Here is a 20,390-nt window from a genome sequence, read left to right as displayed (position 1 = left end):
TATATATATATATATATATATATATATATATATATATATATATATATATATATATATATATATATATATATATAGACATATAGACACACACACACACACACACACACACACACACACACACACATACACACACATGCACACATATATGCATATATACATATGTGTATATGTGTTCATGTTAATACAATAGATAAAAGTTTTTATTTACAATAATTATTTATTTATTTATTTTGCTACCTTGGGGGTCAATGGATTCACTCTTTTTTAAAGTTTTAACAAGCAAAAGTAATATGTTGTGCAGTGGATAAGGTTTCCCGCTCAAAAGAATAAGATAAGAGCTTAAATTATGGTTTTATTGTTTTCATTTCAATTAATTTTATAAAGTATTACATAGGTTTTTATGTTCCTTTCTAACATTTATAAAACTGCATTCTCTATAGTGTTACTAGATGTTATTGGCTTCAGGTATTCATTTATTTGTTTATTTTTTTGTAAATTGCAAAGCAAATCATAAATATGCTTTATACACTAATGAACCTAAAGGTTAAAAACATACTTTTATCTTAATGATTATTTATTTATTTACGTATGTATTTATTTGACATTTGTTAACCGGGATAGTCCATCTGAGCAAAAGCCCTTTTTCAGTGCAGGCCCTGGGAGAAAAGCTCCACAGTACAAGTAATCAAGAAAATTTACAAAATTGAAGATGAATACAGTGAAAATGTTTACAATAAAACAGTTAAGCAAATGCAGATAAAGCTCCACAGTACAATACAGTAAGAGGTATTATAACATTAAAGAAAAAAACATAGCAAAAAAATATACAATAAAACATTTGAATGAATTTACATAAGACATTGGCTTATCTTCAGAGGGTAATTGTACATGCAGAGCAGTTAAGTGAGTTAAGCGACTCTTTACTTATTACTATTACTATTATTATGATTATTCTTATCATTATTATTATTAATTTTCTCACAGCTAGTGAAATGGCATGTGTTTGAGCAATTTATTTTCTTTATTTATAATTTGTTCTTTATAGTTTTCCTTGGTGATTCACAACTTGTAATCTAGTTAAGTAATGAGGTTTGGTAACAAACCAATTTGTACAGGGACATCTTCAGGAGGTTAGATAAATATATTAGTGGAGTTAAGAGGGTGGGGGGATGAAAGGGTAAATAGGAAGGAGGGATGATTGGGAGGAAATTAGGTAAGGGGAGGGGGGTAAGGGGTTTAGGCCAGTGTAGCTGGGTAAGGGATCACATTTTGGTTTGAACTTGCTATGGAAGTTTAATAAAGGTTGTCACACATCATTCAGTGTGATGTGAGTTTATTGAAGGGGAGTGGGACAAACTAATTTATTTGTATTTGTGACTTAGGGTAGAGTACTGATTCACATCAAACCTTTTCAGACTCAGCCCATGAACACTGACATGTTATAAGACTTGACTTGTTCAGAACCACACATAGTAGGCAAACAGAGGCTGGTGAATCAGATTCTGCACTATAGAACGCGTCTCATTAACAGCTGATGGCCTTAATCCTCTGTGCTGTCAGATAATTTTATGTATTGTCATGTTGTTATGAAGAGTGAGCTTTAAAAGATCATATTTTTCTTTGTGTTTGTGTTTCACAGTTTGTATTTGAGTTTACCGTGTAATCACTAATAAATGTTTTCTAATATTATAGATACCCTGCACTGGTGACTTGCTCATTGACTTTGGCTGAGAGCAAAAAGGGAATAAACAGGGAACGTGGAGTCCTTATAGTTTAGTGATTTGAATGAAGTACCTTCTGTCTCTTATTTTGATCGCTACTTAGAGTGCTTATTCTACTTTGTATGAACACATATTTTCTGCGTGTTTAGTCATTGTATATGATGGGTTAGGTAATGAATATTTGTTTAGTCTAAATGTTTGATAATTCATCTGTCTGTGACTTGTAAGGACAGGAACCTTTCTTAAAGAAAGAAGAAAATATATTTTGTTTTGCTTCTCCTAGTATTCAGTCAACAAGGTTGTAACTTTTGATGTTATTTGCTTTCTACACTGAACTTTCTCAGAATAAATATCGTAATTAATTTAACACTGTTTTATGGTTCTTGATCTTTATAGTTTGATATATTGAGTGAACTACAAATACACACACACCCACTGACACATTAGGAAATTTTACTCAAATAAGAAGCATTTCCCATTTTCTGTTACTTTCATTTCTCTGCATAAGACAAGCATGTTAAAAATCTTTGACTTTCATAGAACACACAAATAAGTCATGTCTCCATTGAACTAAACTTGTCACATCCACATACAAGTTTGATAACTCCCTGAAATGCTTTCACACAAACAATTTCAATCTTAAAGCAGAACTTACTAATGTTTAATACCTTTCAGCTCTTTAAAGTCTCATTTATAGTGAAGTTACAGCCTTTATTGCAGGTGTTCATGGCCTTGCTTCAGGCAAAATCTTCCTTTATCCCCCAGTCTGTCAAGTTTTAAAAAGGCCCTTTGCATTAGTATCAGGCCTTCATCTGTATAAGTCAAGTAGCCCCTTTCCTATGTACAGTTTCCCCCATATCCTTTTGTAGTCCTTCTGCAGTGAGAGGAAAATGCCTGTACTGCTTCAAACAGGTCATGTCCTTACATGGCAGATATCACATTTGCTTTGGCTTCTCCTATAGACAGTTTTACTGAATGACAGGTATTCCAACTGTACTATATTATATATCTTCCCTCCCAGCTCAGACTTGGGAGTATGCACTCCATCACCGGCATGCTTTGCAATTCATTTGTCTGTAAAATCCAGACATGGTCAGGTTGCTGTTTTCCAAATGCACTGCAATAAGTAAATGTGATTGCTTCATGGATATACCTTCCATCTAGTTATATTACACTCCGTTCTGCCATGGCATTTGTAGTATCTTCCTGGCTTATAAAATGTTGCCAAGCCTAATTTCCTAAATTGCACAATTGTTTCATCTTAGACCACAATAACTTTTGAAAGTTGTTCACATTTTTCACACACCCTTTCTAAGCACTCCTCATTTGTGGTATAGACCATCACCAATGGACAATTTTCTTCTATTATGGTCTTTGACATAGATATTTTTATTTAATTACTGGACATTTAAAAAGGGTATGTTCTGGCATTTGTTTGTTTCATGTCTTTATCAACTGGGTTCTTTTCCTTTTTCATATACCAATGTGGAAGGCTTTCTTTATGGTCAGTTAAGTATTATTATTGATTGGTCTTATTGCATAATCAAATGTCAATAGCTAAATAAATAACTAACTAAATAACTAACTAAATAAATAAATAAATAAGCAAGAATCTGCAGTGTCTTCCTGACATAACTTACCTCTTTCTTGTATTTCTTCTAACAAATGTTCTCATGGCCTTTGTATAGTCCCATCTGTACCTAACTCAGTACCCCAAATTTTAAATTCTATCCTATTAAAATACATTCTCTCAGGAACTTGTTCACTTCTCTGATTTGCCTTTATACATTATTGCTGCTTTTGTTTTATTGCATTATTTTTTCAGTCTGTCTTTGTTTTTGTTTTTACTGCATTCTTTGATTCAGTTTACTTTTTTTCATCTCTTTCTTGTTGCTGTATTAGTAAAGCTGACCTTCCTACACGGCTGTTAATGGACTTATTCCCCATTCATGTTTACCACTCTTACATTGAAAGACAGCCATTCTTTAGTGTACTCTTTATACTGTTACTTGCTTACATTTTTACTAACAGCTATTTGTTTTTCTTTTGAGCTGCGGTGCATTTTAAACATTTTGAACTTTGAAGAAGGTATCTCCACTGAAATTTTGCTTCTCATGGTTTATTAACCAAGTCATATACCCCTCATACAACTTATTGACTGCTATGGTTTTCATTTCCACGTCTTCCATTTTTTTAACATTTTAGAAATGCTGACATTAAGCCAACATTTATTTTGTTATATGTAGCCTTCACACAAGCCATAGCCTTGTCCTGTAGATGAGACACTAAACCAAGGTCCCATATGGGATATAAAACATACCATGGTAATTATTGAAAAGATCAGGGGTACTTTACTGAAAAATCATAGAATGTTCAGTAACTTTCAATATTCATATTAAACCATATGTTTCTTCGATTTTCCCCTTATAAATTCTTCAAGAGCAATTATAAAAACGCATACAACAAAATTAATTAAAATAGATGTATATGTAAATCTACAAAATGTTTAATACTTTATATCCTCTCAACCTCACCTTCTTTTCCATAACCAGTACTTAATGCTGCATCATTTCTTCACATTGATATTTTAATACAGTCTCTTATCCTTAATTTTGTGTTTATTTAAAGTTTTAACTCATAATTTATTTAACACCAATCTCCACAAAAAAATCATGTTTTTCTTTTTGTCCTTCTTGCGAATTTTCAAATATCACAATCATATTTTAATAGATTTTCTAGATCTGTCATTGAATTCATTCTAAGAGTCTATATAATAATGTTTTCCATTATATACTCACACCACTATACTCTTTCAATATTCTCCAAATTACTTTTCTAGTCCATAATCTTCTTTTTATATTTTACCCCACTATCTGCTTTTTTTCACATCTCATTCTATTATTTTTTGCCATATTTTCCCAAATGACCTTATACTTAAAATACACAATTTTAATATTTATGTCTTTCTTGCTAAACTTTATTCTTTAAAGAATTCAAACTAAATGCAATGATGCTAATTAAAAAATGGGATTTATTAAATTCTTACCTCCTTTCTCTGTTTTATCATATAATACAATTCTGAGATTTGTTTTTGGAACTCTAGATTATAGTGAATGCCATCTATAGCAACTTTTTTTCTAGATTCACCTCCTTTCTCTGTTATATTATGCAGTACTCCTCTTTTAATCAGATTCTGTTTGAAATTCCAGATTATAATGAATGCGTTGTGCAGTACCTTTTTTCTTGATTCATTAGAAAATGTATTACTTCTTCCATGTATGCTAAGTTCCTTAATATCATTGTAATTATTAAATATGCTTTTCTTTTAAATGACAGTCTTAAAAACTGACATAACTTACCTATTTCATTTATATCACCTAACAAATGTTTTCACTACCTTTATATAGCCCCATCTATACCTAACTCAATAAACAAAATGTTAAACTTTCGCTTATTAAAACTTCATTTTGGTGACTTTTCTAAAGCCTTTACTTCTCTATGTCCATAGACCTTCGTAATGTAAACATCTTTTTGCCCTTCATTACTTCTGTCAGTATTAACAATAAACATTACTACCACTGCATATGATCATAGATTACTAGGCTAATGGATCTGACTGTGTGCTAGGGTATTGCTATCGATGTATGTAGTACCATTAACTATGAATTCAATGCAAATCTAGGCCTTAGCTTTGAGATTACAGATGTAACTAAAGAATGCCTTGTCATTATCCTTAGTTAGGGAAGTTAATTTGGATTTGTAGTTGGTTTTGGACGACTTTACTTGGAGTCTTATTTAAGTTGAAGAAGGAGTGTTTCCACTTTTGAGACCGTTCCTTCACACTCTTAGACAGCAATTTATTTCTCCTATTTTATAGCCTATTAATGGCAGTTGTCCACCAGGCAGGTTTGTTTTTCCTTGAAGATCTTGCTTTGGTTCTATCAGGTATGGCAAAATTAATACAATTGTACAGGTGCTCGTATAAATCATTGGTGTACAACTCAGCATACACATCATATCTCTCAACCTGGAAACATCAAAAAATCTGGACAAGGCCCATGAAAAATAGGTACAAATCTGTATGCCGATTAACATGCAATTTGCATACATAATTATGTAACCCCACCCAATCCAAAGGATTTGTGGGATACCAACTTTGAAACACAAACTGAAGAGCCGACAACCAAAATATGGCAACAGAGTCCCCCTGAAGCAATTTCAATGTCCCATTACCTGGCTATTTTGTCCCATTTACCATAAACACTAATGTGCATACTGCTTTACTTCTACAATGATTTGGATTTAATTTTTACATTTTATAGCACAATGCACAAACACTGATAGACATATTTTAGACAAAGCAATACTGTCTCACAATGAAAATAGACTTAGCATCAAAATGTATCTGCCCTTGAAACTCACATTATTTAAACAGCATTGAAACCCACATCACATCCAAAGAAAATGCACTTGGCCAGTGGTGGATAAAGATTACCTTTGGGCTGTTTTCACATCATAGGCCCCTTGCACACAAAACAAGAAACGTGCATGTGTCCTTCGATACACCTTCCTGACTTTATTAAATGATATTCCTTGTATAATACAGCACACTTGTTAGATTTAGAGCGCATTTTAAATTTATTGTTTGAACAGTTTTCCAGTAGGCAATGAAAAAAATGCATGAACCAATAATGAAAAAACAGCTCAGTTTAGGACATGTCCATCATAAACGTCTACTTCCACACACAAACACACACACTCACACACACACACACACACACACACACACACACACACACACACACACACACACACACACACACACACTTATAATGACAGTAGTGTAAGCCATGGGCATCTTGCATAGCTTCTCAAACTTATTTTCAGTTTCAGTGTTTTGCTAGGCTTACTCTGATTTGTGTTATTAGACCAATTCAATAGCTCTAAATGCATAACAAAATAAACTAGGTGAACTGCATGTTTTAAGACTTCCAATTTTTAGTCCAAGTACTGACAGACTCTCTCCTACATTCATCCTGAAGCATCAAAACTATCATTGTAATCCAGGTGCTGTTAACAGGCCACTCTTCCTTCTCCACTGTCTGCAGTGGAAAAATATGTGTTTTATCTTGAATGCTGGAAAGTGTACTGTACTTGTTTAAAAAATATTTTCTTATAATGCAGCACAGAACATAATAATTGTGATTTTCTGTACCTGAATTTGGGATAATGATATTTTTTGTGCTTTCCACTGAGGCACAAATGCCCTTGTGCATGACATTTTCTCACTTCTGTTGTATCTGTAGCTACACCCTTGACTTGTTACACCCACCCCCTTTAAAAGTACAACAACACAGTACAGTATCAGCAATGCATCTACATACCGTGGAAATAGAAACCATAGCCTTCTGCATCAAAAGCTAATATTTAACCTGTTATGCTATTAACAATGCAAGTGGACTCAGCATAAATAACACTAAATTTCTCTTCTCCTGAAGCTGTCAGCTCCTTGTAAAGTCCACTCAACACTCTGTATTTTTAAAATTTGCAGTACAAGAAATCTGTAAAAAGCCAAAATGTATGGGGTGGGGGACAAAAGCCCAAAAACCAGGGACACATTTTAAACATTACTTGTATAATTTTGGAAAGTTGCTAAAATAAAATGTGTTACCACCATGCATTTCACTGTCAAGTCTTGGAACCAGAGCCCTATGCACTACAGTCAGAGCAACATACCACTATGCCAAATCAGCAGTTTCCTGAGCAGTAGAAAGACTGAAACTTAAATGGCTATTATTTAGTGAATTCAGTTCTCACTTCTCACCATAGCTCTCAACCTCTTAGCACAAAAAACCTGGACAAAGCCAATAATGGGGGAAAACAGAATTCAGTTTTCACTTGTCATCATAACTCTCAACTTGTTAGCACAAAAAACTTGGACAAAGACAATAGTGGGGAAATACACCCCCAAAAATAGGGACACATTTGAAATACTGATCTTATAAACTTAGAAAATTGCTAGAATAAAAGGTTTGGTGTTACCATTTATTTTCTGAAGAATATGAAGTCTGAAATTCAAATGCCTGTCATTATTTAGTGAATTCAGTCCTTCACTGAAATCTAGAAATACTGATCTTATAAAATTAGAAAATTGGTAGACTAAAAGGTTTGACTTTGCCATTTATTTTCTGAAGAATATGAAGTCTGAAATTCAAATACCTGTCATTATTTACTGAATTCAAGTATTCACTGAAATCCAGAGATTATGAGGCATAAATCTGGAAAGTTTTCAGAAGGGGTGGTGGGTAGGGACTTTAGGCTTTTGTTGCCTGTAGTCAAGCTACAAGGCTTGAGCCTGAGTACCTCCTGTAACCACCAGGTATATTCACCTGACAGACACACACTTTGAGCTTCAGCTCAATGCTGGCAGGCAGGAAATAAAAGCCCTGGGAAAACACATCCATTAAGTTTCAGCTCAGTTCCAATAGGCAGGAAATAAAACTGTCGGGAAATTCAGAAACATGGCACCCCATTATTTGGATGCCAAAAACTAGGTAAAAAACGAGTAATTTGGTACGGTTGGGAGATAGGATAGGTGTCTGTTCTATGAATGGGAGAGGTGCTATGAAGCTATTTATGCTGTCATGTAAGAGGTTGTAATTGGCCTTGGAGAAGTTGTTTAGTCTAGTTTTTGGTAAGGGGGGGTCTTGTGTTACAGTTCCTTCAAACGAGACTGATTTGTGGTCAGATCTCACCAGGGATGGCCACACATTGGGGGTGGTGCAGCAGTCCCTTGTGTTGGTGAGCACCAGATACAGGATGTTTGAGCCCTTGTGGGTGTGTCAACCAGCTGGTCCAGGACACTGGCATTAACAAAGTCCAGGAACCATTGGACATGTTAGAATATGTATAATTTACCCAGTCAATGGATGGGTAATTAAAGTCACCCAATACCAGGGTGTTTGGTTGTATCTTGACTGACTCAGGTAGATCCAAGTAGGTTGACTGGATGTTCTGATTCATGGAGGGGATCCTACAGCTGGCAATGACTAGAGGAAGGGTCTTACTTACAATCAATTGCACTTGAATTATTTCAAGGGAATTGTGCTGTTTAACCAATGAAGAGGTGTATTTATCTTTAATGAATATTGATACACTGCTTCCTTTAGTTCTCACACTGTCAGTTTGTGGTCTGAATTTGCAGAAGGAAATGTAACTTGGTATAGCTGGGGTGCTCTCCATAGCCTTAAACCAGGTCTCAGTGACTGCACAAATGTTAATATCTTCCAAGATGAGGACTGCTTCCAGTGAGTGCAGTTTCTGGTTAAGACTCCCAGCATTTAGGAGCATAACCATGATGTTGTTTTTAGAGGGTATTTTTATGTTGGGATTTTATTCTTGTGACATTGCCTAAAAAAGGCACTACGGGGTGGCAAGGGCCTTAGCCAGTAACCAAAACCCAATGGATGACAGATGAAGACCATCCCTGGTAAACCATTGAGGTCTGTTGACCATATCACCCCAGGCTGATAGATACTGGATCCTCTTTTAACAATGCCAGAAACTAAGCCAATTGTTGAAGTCAATCATTTTTTGTTTGTATTGAGATATCATTGTAGCTGAAGGTAAAGTGCTGCTTAAGGCTAGGGACATACCTGTCACATAATCAGAGAAGTCAGTCATATCTCTCTTCAAGATATGTCTTCAATCACTGAAGTTCTTACCAGAAGTTAGGATCAAACCTTGCACCTTTTGTATGGAAGAGGAAGACTTTATCCATTATGCCAATTGATCATCTGCATAATGTATGATCTAAGGCACCCTTAACTTTTCTTTGTAAAGATATGTACCACTTTTAAACTGTTCTACTACATTAGCTATTACTATCTTTATTATCAAGGCATAACAAACAGCCTTGCTGCACTCCTTTATGAATTAAAAGTTCCCCACATTCCCAACCATTCATCAAAATCTTAACTGTAATTTCTTGTATACCCTTTTGACAAAATTCACTGTCTTTACATTAACAATATATTTCTTCAAAATATTATATAATTATTCACGTGATACATTATCAGACACCTTATTAATACCACATCCTATAATTCTTACTTCCTCTTTTTCTTTATGTATAATGTCTACTACTTCTTTACCTATTGCCACTATGTTTTCACTTTTTTCCCTCTTATGCCATATATCCTATCAAACCATAATTCCTTAGTTATCTCTTCTCACCTAATTTGCAGTCATCACTAAAATCTTATAATCAGATTTGTCAAAGTGATTGGTCTCCATTTTTAATCTGGTTTATATCCTTTTCTCCAAATTAATCTCAGAATAACTTTACATTCCTCCTCACTGTCAAATCTTCTGCACTTCCAGTCTCATTCCATTAACAAATATTTCCTTTTGTTCTTTTTCATATTTTCTTTAAAATAAAAATCTGTTGTCTCTGCATGCTTTACATCTGTCAATAATTCTTCCTATTTCCTTCACAGTTATATAGTTCAACAATTTTGATCCTCTTCATAAATTTCTTTATATAGCAGTTTAATCTTCCTCTGTATAAACTTCTTTCATAAAATCATTTTGCCTTCAAAACCTATGGCATTCCTTTGAAATAACCTCCTCCATCACCATATACTGTTTCTTATTTTATCCTAAAAATCTAAAAAGATAATACTCCTTACTTTCTACCTTGAACTAAAAACTGTGTCTTGTTTAACAAAGTGTCTAGCATTATTTCATATAATTTCCTTTTTTTATTTAATATTGTACTTTCTTCTGTTTCTATGGATCTCATCATATCCCTGAATAAATATTGCAAAACAAGGTTATTTTCCCAAAATAATAAAAGCTCTAAAATCCTCAGCCCTCACTCTGAAGGGGTATCTTTTTTTAGCATTAAGCTAACTTTTTTTCCATTTTTATACATATTTTACAAATCATTTTACCTGCTACTATTTACACCAAGATTTGTTAAAAGGAATCATAGTTTTATTGTCTTCCCACAACTTCTTACCTTTGCTTTCTAAAAATTCCTTCTCAAGATTCATCCCATTTAACTTTGTTGTACCTTTACCTTGCCTTATTTTTTCTTATTTTATCCTACCTGTGTTAGTACAGCATTATGATCAGAAAACACAACTTTCAATATACCCCTGTACTTCAAATCTATTTCTGTCTTGTGAGTTGCTTTTCTGCATGCATGCTCTCTTTTTTTCCTGTCTCTGGGTTTCCCAACCTCAACATTTCTTCCAATTTTTTATATCTTTTCTAACTTTACCTTTTTATTTCCTAATGTTACAAATGATATTCCCTTTTTTATTTTAATATACATATTCACAATTACGTATTTTACACACACACACACACACACACACACACACACACACACACACACACACACATATATATATATATATATATAGAGAGAGAGAGAGAGAGACAGAAAGAAAGAAAGAGAGAGAGAGAGAGATACATATAGATAATCCTAAAAATGCTTCAATTTTTAATGACCAGACGCAGGTGATTCAAATAATGTAACCACTTCATTTCTGGATGATTCAGCATTATTGCAATTTCTGAACATTGTACTCTGTTTGCTGTCTTTTACTCTCTTTTAATGACCTCAAATCAATGAAGCAAATTATGTCCATTGTCTCCTTCTTACACCATTGAAAAACTACCAGTTTCCTTATCATTGATTGTACTGTTTACATCTAATGTTGTTAATTTTAAATTGTTTTCTATTTTCTTTCCCTTAATTGCTATCATCTTAGTTTTCCTCTTTCAATTCCTTACTCTCAACAATAATATTTCTGCTCACCACCTAGTTCCAGTTTATTTCTTATTCTCCACCATTGTTTTCAGTTTGTAACTTGATACATTTATTTAGTAACAAATTAACATCTGTGTGTTTATTTATTTATTTTCTGTTTGTTTGTTTGTTTGTTCATTTGTTTGTTTGTTTGTTTGTTTGTTTGTTTGTTTGTTTGGGTTTACAACCCTTCCATTTACTCTCCACTTTCCATGACTTTACTGTTTTTACCCTTTTCACAACTTCCATCATTATTAACAACCATACATTTTAAGTTTATAAATTCACATTAACATATTCATCATCAAAAATAATATCTGCAGAACCATTGTCCCATTTGCCCATTCTCCAGCCAAAACATTACTTTTTTAAATCTATAACATTCAGCAACACAGTGTTTTACTGTATGTACTTTTTCCCACATTAAGCATAAGCTCTTCTGCTGTGTTCTTTGATTGGGTATTACTTTGATCCATATAAGAAGCATGGTCTTGGCTGCCCCAGTACATTAGCATACTTCTATGACCAGGCATGCTAACTGCATTAATCATATGTTTGATTTCTCCATTAATCTTTTTCTTAAGTCAGAATTCATTCCCACCCCCAGTCCAAACATCTCTTTCATCTTTTTTAAAGTGTTCAGCAGTTTCACATTCTGTGCTTCAATATTTTTGTATGTGGATTTTCCAGTTTCATCAGATCTAAATCGCATAACTATTTTGTTTTTTTCATTCATATTCTTATTCCAAAAATAATTGTACCATGGTTAATTATCTTTTTCTTTTTCACCATTTCTTTAAAGTTCTCAAACATTATATTGCAAAAAAGGCTATTTTCCCCAAAAGTATAAAAACACTAACATAAGCAGCCATCCATGTGAATGCATTTTTACACTGTCTAATGCATCCTATCTGCTTAATGAAGCATTCAGTTTTGACTTAATTCTCACCAGTGGTTTATTTTCCACTTGCTCACTGGCCTCCTGTGTCAGTTCTACATTCTCCACATGTGCCACTGCTACTGCATACTTTTTCATGTGGTCTCTTCTGTCTCACTTCTACATGTACCGCTGCTGCTGCATACTTTTTCATGTGGGGTCTCCTGTGTCACTTCTACATGTGCCAGTGCCACTGCATACTTTTTCATGTGGACTCTCCTGTGTCACTTCTACATGCACTGCTGCTACTGCATACTTTTTCATGTGTGCTCTCCTGTGTCACTTCTACATGTGCTGCTGCTACTGCATACTTTTTCATGTGGGCTCTCCTGTGTCACTTCTACATGTGACACTGCTACTGCATACTTTTTCATGTGAGCTGTCCTGTGTCACTTCTACATGTGACACTGCTACTGCATACTTTTTCATGTGGGCTCTCCTGTGTTACTTCTACATCTCTCAGAATATGAACCTCTCAGAATATGAACCAAACTGCAGCAAACTATGTCAGGTTCATAGGTTCATAGGTAGGTACTAGGCTATTGGCCCTGGGACCTATACAAGCCCAGCCAAAGAGGTACCCTGGCTTTTGCCACCCAAGAAAATTATTTTCCTGTGCCACTGTTGAGCAGAACCACACAGGTGATCCCCGGGGTGAATTTCCTATTTCCCATCCAATCATCAAGATTTTTCTTGAAGAGTGCTAATGAGGAGCTTTGTTTGATATAGATAGGTAGTTTATTCCAGAGTATGGGAAGTCTCTAAGACAGGAATCTATCCCTCCGACATGTTCTGTTTATTGTGGTGACAAGGTTTAGGTCCCTAGAGCGTGTAAACAGATATTCCAAAAAACACACCAACCAGTAGAAACATTCACTTTTTATTCCAACAAAGCTTTCAGGAAAACTCCCTTCATCACTGATGAAGGGAGTTTTTGTTGGAATAAAAAGTGAACGTTTCTACTGGTTGGTGCGTTTTTTTGGAATATCACTTCTACATGTGCCATTGCTACTGAATACTTTTTTATGTGGGCTCTCCTGTGTCACTTCTACATGTGCTGCAGCTACTGCATACTTTTTCGTGTTGGCATGATCACAGCTGCTCTATCTGTATTACTGCTGTCATCTGCAGTCACTTTCCTTCAGTCTTCAGTAATAATGTTTCCCTCTGGTTCTCTTTCCTTCTGCACACATTCATCCAATTTTTCAATGCCATCCGTCCATCTGACATCAAATTCATCTCCTATTTCTAACAGAATAATCCTGTACAGTTAAACACAGGGACAGATTCAGACAATGTAAACACCATAAGAAAATCTGCACAATAAGCAGTGACACTCAGGGTGTGTGCAATTCAGAAATCTCAGTAATGCAATATGGCCAGTTGAAATAACAGAGTCACCATTGATATATGCTAATGACTATATATTGAGCCATGCTGTGTGGTAATGAACCAAAACAAGATGGTGGAGTGATTTAGAAATATTTAAATATCATGCCTCTGAGCTGAATCCATTGTGTATTAGAAAATGAATGACTGTCTATGCTTGGGATGAGTAATGTTAGGGGTTGCCACAACCATAGTAAATGTGTATCTGTAAGAGGCTCCCATTGCAGCTGCCTTTTCTGACAGTGTCCTACACTATCTCTAGAGACACAGTGTCATCCACCTTTGAATAAACTTTCATGGACTCCATGATTCTCACATAGTGGACTGGTACTGCGTTGGCAGGGACACCATAAAAGAGATTATGGAAATGTGTCTGTCTTGTCTGCAGCCCCATGGAAGATCATACAGTAATTATCCCAGTGGATACTTAGGTATGTGTGGCTTTGCATATATTAGTTACAAGGATCTTTCAGTGACTTAATGGGGAGACAGTGGGGGCCTCTCCAGTTTCTACCTTGAGAATACTCTATCAGTTCCCCGATGTCATGCTTCAGCATGTGTGGGAGTATGGATGGCTCCCACATATCCAGATGAGACAGTCAACTCCATGTGTGAGCTGTATAAAATAGAGGTATGAGGGAACATAGACTCTACCCACACAGAAATAAATGCCCAACCAAGTGAACCGGAAAGGAAGTACATAAATCACACAAGTTTTTTACTCAATCATCAGCCAGGTCTGTAATGCACAGGGTATTATAATTAATGTACATGCAGACTACCCACGCTACCCAGGCAGTTATTATGACTTTTTTGCCAAATTTCCCCAGTAGTATAAATGCCACTTCAGGCCTTCCTTAAAAAGAAGATACAGGTCTAGTGAGATTAATCCAGTTGACAAAGGATAACTAACTAACTAACTAACTAAATATGGCATGTCTGTGACATGTACCAATGGATTTATGGAGGTGACTTCCCATAGGACCATCTTGTTAGAGATGCTAGATATGCCCTAGAATCCTGGCTCATGACAACCATCATAAATTCACACAGACTAGGATTGCAATTCCACCCTATCACAAACTAGAAACATTATAAAATGTGTGTTTAGACTGCTGAAATCACATTTTCATTGTCTACATTCACCCAGCCATGTCCTGTAGTATGATCCTAACACACATGTTAAATTATTGACCATGTGTGCAATGTTACACAATAGTATACTTAAGAAGCAGTTACAGTAGGGTGCCCTCTTGCAGAAAATGGTAGTTGCCAGCACAGCAGGCAGCAGAGGCTGTGACAGATGAGAAGTCAGAGAAGGATCTAGAAGCAGGGGATGACCATGCCTGATAAAGGCAGGCACAGTATTAAGTGGCACTAGCAATGAGGAAGCTGAATACACATATTGTAGCTTTATGACATAACTGTACAAAAACTAAGCAGATACACTACAATAAAATGATGCATGCAAAAACATTAGATTGTGTTTACTCATCCATAGGCTGGACATGCTCTGTATGAAACATAGGTAACAATGAACAAAACACAGGGCACAGTTATTTCATTTGCACAGGTGGAGAATGTAGTACAGAGGTGCATGTCTTTCACTAGGGAATGTGTGACTGTGAGTGCAGAGCTGACTAAAAACAAAAGTTGCTTTCCAGGAAGAGTCAGATACAGTACTGGAGGCTAATGCTGAGAAGGTCCTGGATCACTCTCTGTTTGTGATATTTTGGGGACTGTGGTAGTGTGTGTGATTCAGCAGATGTGGCAGCACTATGGCTTGGTCTACTGGACATGTCCAGGGCATGCATGGCAGAGGATTCAGCTTGTTGTGCATGTCCCCATCCATGATAGCTGACCATAGCATGACCTTGAATAGATTTTGGTGTACTTCTTAGCCTCAGCTGATGTTTACTAGCAGACATGTCAGTATGACGATGATGATCACAACTGTGGGATGCCTTCTCCTGGGCATAGACATCTACACAATAGATGTAGCTGTGAAAATGCTAGCACTGAGGGAGTGGGATCTTGCATGTCTACAGAGATCTTATCTAACATCTGTGATTGAAGCTTATGACATGCTGCAAGGGTGGCTTCTTGTCCTGGACAGATGACCCAGAGAAGACACTTCACAGTCCAGTGTATCACCCATTCTGTCCAATGAATCATACAGCCTGTGTCTCCACAATGGTCCTATGCATATTTTGGGAAACAACTACTAATATTTCAACCTCAAAGGAGGGTGGTAACCATACCTCCGTTGAATACCACTTCCAGTCCCCTTGTGTGGATCCTCCATTACCTATGAGTGCTAGGGCCAGATACATACATCTGTATATGGGAGGCCACCACACTTTCCTGATTTGTAGTGACTTCTTCAACCTATCCACTCTTAGATGGTTGTGTTTCCTAAGTAACCACAGGGTAGGGGATCTAGAGGCTGCATTCCCTATGCCCAACCTAAATACACTGCAACACAACTATGCCAGCTCACACCTACCATCATTATCAAAGGCTCTAAATCCTGCAACATCAGATGGGACCAGTTCCACAATGCTGCAGCTGGATAAAGAATTACCTGTGAATACACCAAAGTAAAACATATCCAGTGTAAGAATAGTAAAACACCATAATTACACCTGCAACTGGTATCTTTACAACTATAAAAATATGATAACAACTAATACTCCTGACCATACCTTGTGGAGATGGACATAGAACTTGGATCCCCAATGTAATTGTATGCCATACGTCAGTCACATTTACTGTGACTAAGAGGTAAGGATATGTTGCAGCTATTAACACTATGATATAAGACTGCATAGAATGGGCATCTGCAGTTTAAACTCTCTAGGACCTGTCCAGCTCTGCCCTGACATACAACACAATGCTAGGTGACTTTGTAGAGGTGGTACTGATTTTAGGCAAGGCCAGGAACTTGTTCAAAAAATACAACATGATACAAAGCCTGTTACTCTATTGAGTCTTCTGTTAACTCATTGAACCAAGCTTCTGACTTTTTAATGAGCTTCTTTCTATGTCAATACTATGGGGGTTGAATAATTTTGCTGCTTTGCAAGTAGAGTTGCTGGCATACCTCTCAACAGCCATGCTCAATACTTCTGATCAAAGCCGGGAGTTCCACTAGATGACACCAGGGAGAATTTTTTAATATTTTCCTGAGTAAAAGCTACAGATCTGGCCTCTCAGTGCAGTTTCTGAATAATAAAAATGAAACTCAAAGGTCTGGCATTATTCATTGACTATAATTACCCATAATTTATGAGTGGCAAGAAGAAAAATAACAGGAAACAGCAATAGCAGAAAATTTCTGTAATGTATGAGACAGGTAAGTGGTACAGTGGTGGTGGCAGTGTGTGTGTGCGTATGTGTGTGTGTGTGTGTGTGTGTGCGTGTGTGTGTGTGTGTGTGTGTGTGTGTGTGTGTGTGTGTGTGTGTGTGTGTGTGTGTGTGTGTGTGTGTTAATGTTAGACAATGTGAGAGATGGATAAGGGTGTGCCTTTGCCAACAAGGTGCATAGGTTGCCAGTGATGATTACCAGAGAAATGTGCAACTAACACTAGCAGTAACATCATGTAATTCAGAGACATGCAAATTAGCCAATGATGAGATCTTTGCTCAGTGTGGCTAATGAGTTTCTGAATCACATTTTTTGGGTTATGGAAAAAGCCACATTTGGCCTAAGCTCTTACCATCCACTCTGAGGCTCTTTATGAATCATTGGGTTTGCTTATAGTGACTGGATTTGCGTTCATTTTCAAATACTTGAGTAGGATTTTACATAGTTGTGAAGACCCCCCCAGTCCTATTTACATGTGCCCATGTACCCTATATATTTCCTATGCACTGCTTTATGCTGAACATTCTAACCTGATGTGACCTTTTGCATTTCTATCACGGAGCTTCTCAGAAATGGAAATATGAAATATGGGAATTCTTGAATAAGTTCCATTTGTTTTTATTTTTTTTATTTTTGCAGCAATCCAGTATGAGGTTTTCATACAACAAAAGATATTGAGTAGCAGCTCTGCAGATAGAAGTGCAAGACCCAGTTATATAGTAATATGCTACTCTTTTCTGTTAGAATTATTGAGCCTAACACATTATATGACTGTGGGAAGGAGGAATAAATTGTTAAAAGAAAATATTTGACTGAAAGCATGCTGTAAACTGTTTATTGTTGACGCTGTGGTATATATATATATATATATATATATATATATATATATATATATATATATATATATATATATAGATAGATAGATATATAGATATAGGTTCATAGTTTCATAGGCTCATACGTAGGTACTAGGCTATTTGCCCAAGGGCATTTATAAGCCTAGCCAGAGTGTGTCAGCTTTCGCCGCCCCATTGATTAATTAAATGAGCCTCTGTCAAGAAGAGCCAATGAAGTGATCCCAGGGGTGTATTTTCTGTTACCCATCCACTCTTCAAGGTTTCTCTTGAAGAGTGTTAGTGAGGGGCTCTGCTTAATGTAGTTAGGAATTTTGTTCCAAAGCATGGGGAGCCTCTGTGACAAGAATGTATCCCTCCAGCATGTTCTATTTATTGTTGTGGTGAGTTTAACTCACTAGAGCGAGTGGCTCACAGTGACTTGGATTTCTTTAGGTGGAGCATGTCCATCAATTCTGAGTTGGACATGGCTTTGTAAGTCAGGCCGAGATCACCTCTGAGTAAGCGATATGCCACTGAGTGCAGCCGGAGTTTTTCCAGTCGGGCTGCATAGGACATATGCTTGAGGCCATGTATTCCTCTTGGTGAGGTACTTTTGTGGTCTTTCCAGCTGTTGAAAGTGTCTTGTGAGGTACATCCCAAATGGGGCATTGTACTCTATGACGGGTCTGATGAGTGACGAGTAGAGGGGCACTATAACCTCTTTATTTCTAGATGTGAACCCTTTAGTAATTAGATGGGCTACATAGAAGGATTGCCTATCTACTTTGGCAATATGATTGTCAAAGGAGAGATTACTATCTACCTGTGTCCCCAGATCTCTTATTACCTCTTCTGTATTAATGGGGCTGCCACCTATGTGGTAATTCATGAGTATTTTGTTTTTCCCAAATGGGATGACTGCATTTTTTTGGCATTTAACTTGAGACCATGACTTTGACACCAGGTGTCCGTCTCAGTAAGGCCCTTTTGGAGAATGTCCGTGTCATCCGGAGAGTTAATTATGGCTCCCAGTTTGCAGTCATCAGTGAACTTGGTTAGCCATAGTCTTCCTGTGTTTGCCTGTACTTCTGAGAAGTATATGCCGGACAGTAGGGGTCCCAGGACCGAGCCTTGTGGGAAACCACTTGTGACTGGTTTAGAGTCGGACCCGGAGCCCACTATTCTTACCGTGTGAGTTCTGTCTGTAAGACAGTTGGCAACCTATCATGTGACGTAGGGGTTTATGTTCAGGCTGGTGAGTTTTTCTCTAATTCCCGAGTGGGTAATGGTGTCAAAAGCCTTGGCAAGGTCAAGGTAGGCTGTGTGAACCACCTTCCCCTCATCTATGGCCTTGGTGACTGTCTCGAAGAAGTCAACCAGGTTTAGTAGGCATGAGCTGCATTTAACAAAGCCAAACTGGGTCGGGCCAAGTGTTTGGAGGCTCCCAATGTCTTTGTTAATGAGTTCCATGATGACGCGCTCCATAGCTTTGTAGACCAGGCTAGTCAGGCTTATGGGACCAGGGTCAGTCGTGGCCCCTCCTTTGTGGAGTTGAATAACCATTGCTGTGTGCCATTCTATGGGGACATAGCCTGTGGAGAGGCTGACGTTGAACAGTGTGTTTAGGTAGGAGGTTAATTCGTTCTGTAGTTCATGCAAGATGCAGCCTGGGACACCATCTGGCCCCATTGATGCTGTGCTTTTGGCTTTTTAAAGGGCTGTTTTCACCTGTGCGTCTGTGATTTCTGGGACACTACACTTTTCCGGTATTGTTGTGGGCCCTTTTGGGGTGAGAGGGGGGGTGAAGTTTGTACTGAATCTATCTGTCAGGATGATGGCAATATCAGTAGGTTCAGTATATTTTGTGCTATTTTGCACTAGCTCAGAGCATATCTGCGAGTTGCCACTTAGATTCTTGACATAGCTAAAGAAGGCTTTGTGGTTATCTTTCAAATCCTTGGTTATTTTTCTTTAGAAGTTAGCCTTGGATGATTTTATGAGGGACCTTAGTTTCTTACTGATACTGATCAGGAATGTCTTTCCTTCCTGGGATTTGCTTTTTTTCTGAACTAGTTTCCTCCTTCTGTTGTATAGCCTGTTTATGGCAGGGGTCCACCAGACTGGTTTCCTTTTCTTAGGGGAGTGAGTCTTGGTTTTGCTAGGGATGGCATGATCCATGCATCCTTGTAGGTGAGAGTGCATTTGTAAAGGTTCCTGCATCTTGGACACTGTTATCCTTTAGTATGGGGGGCTGTGAAATGTACTACCTCTGTCTTAAGTAAAGTGAAGTTTGCTATAGAAAAATATTTCACTGTGGTTT

This window comes from Protopterus annectens, chromosome 2.part0 (genome assembly GCF_019279795.1).
Source record: "Protopterus annectens isolate FY-2018-M chromosome 2.part0, PAN1.0, whole genome shotgun sequence".
Classification (NCBI taxonomy): domain Eukaryota; kingdom Metazoa; phylum Chordata; order Ceratodontiformes; family Protopteridae; genus Protopterus; species Protopterus annectens.
The sequence above is the reverse complement of the archived record's forward strand: the minus strand, read 5'-3'. Positions refer to the sequence as shown.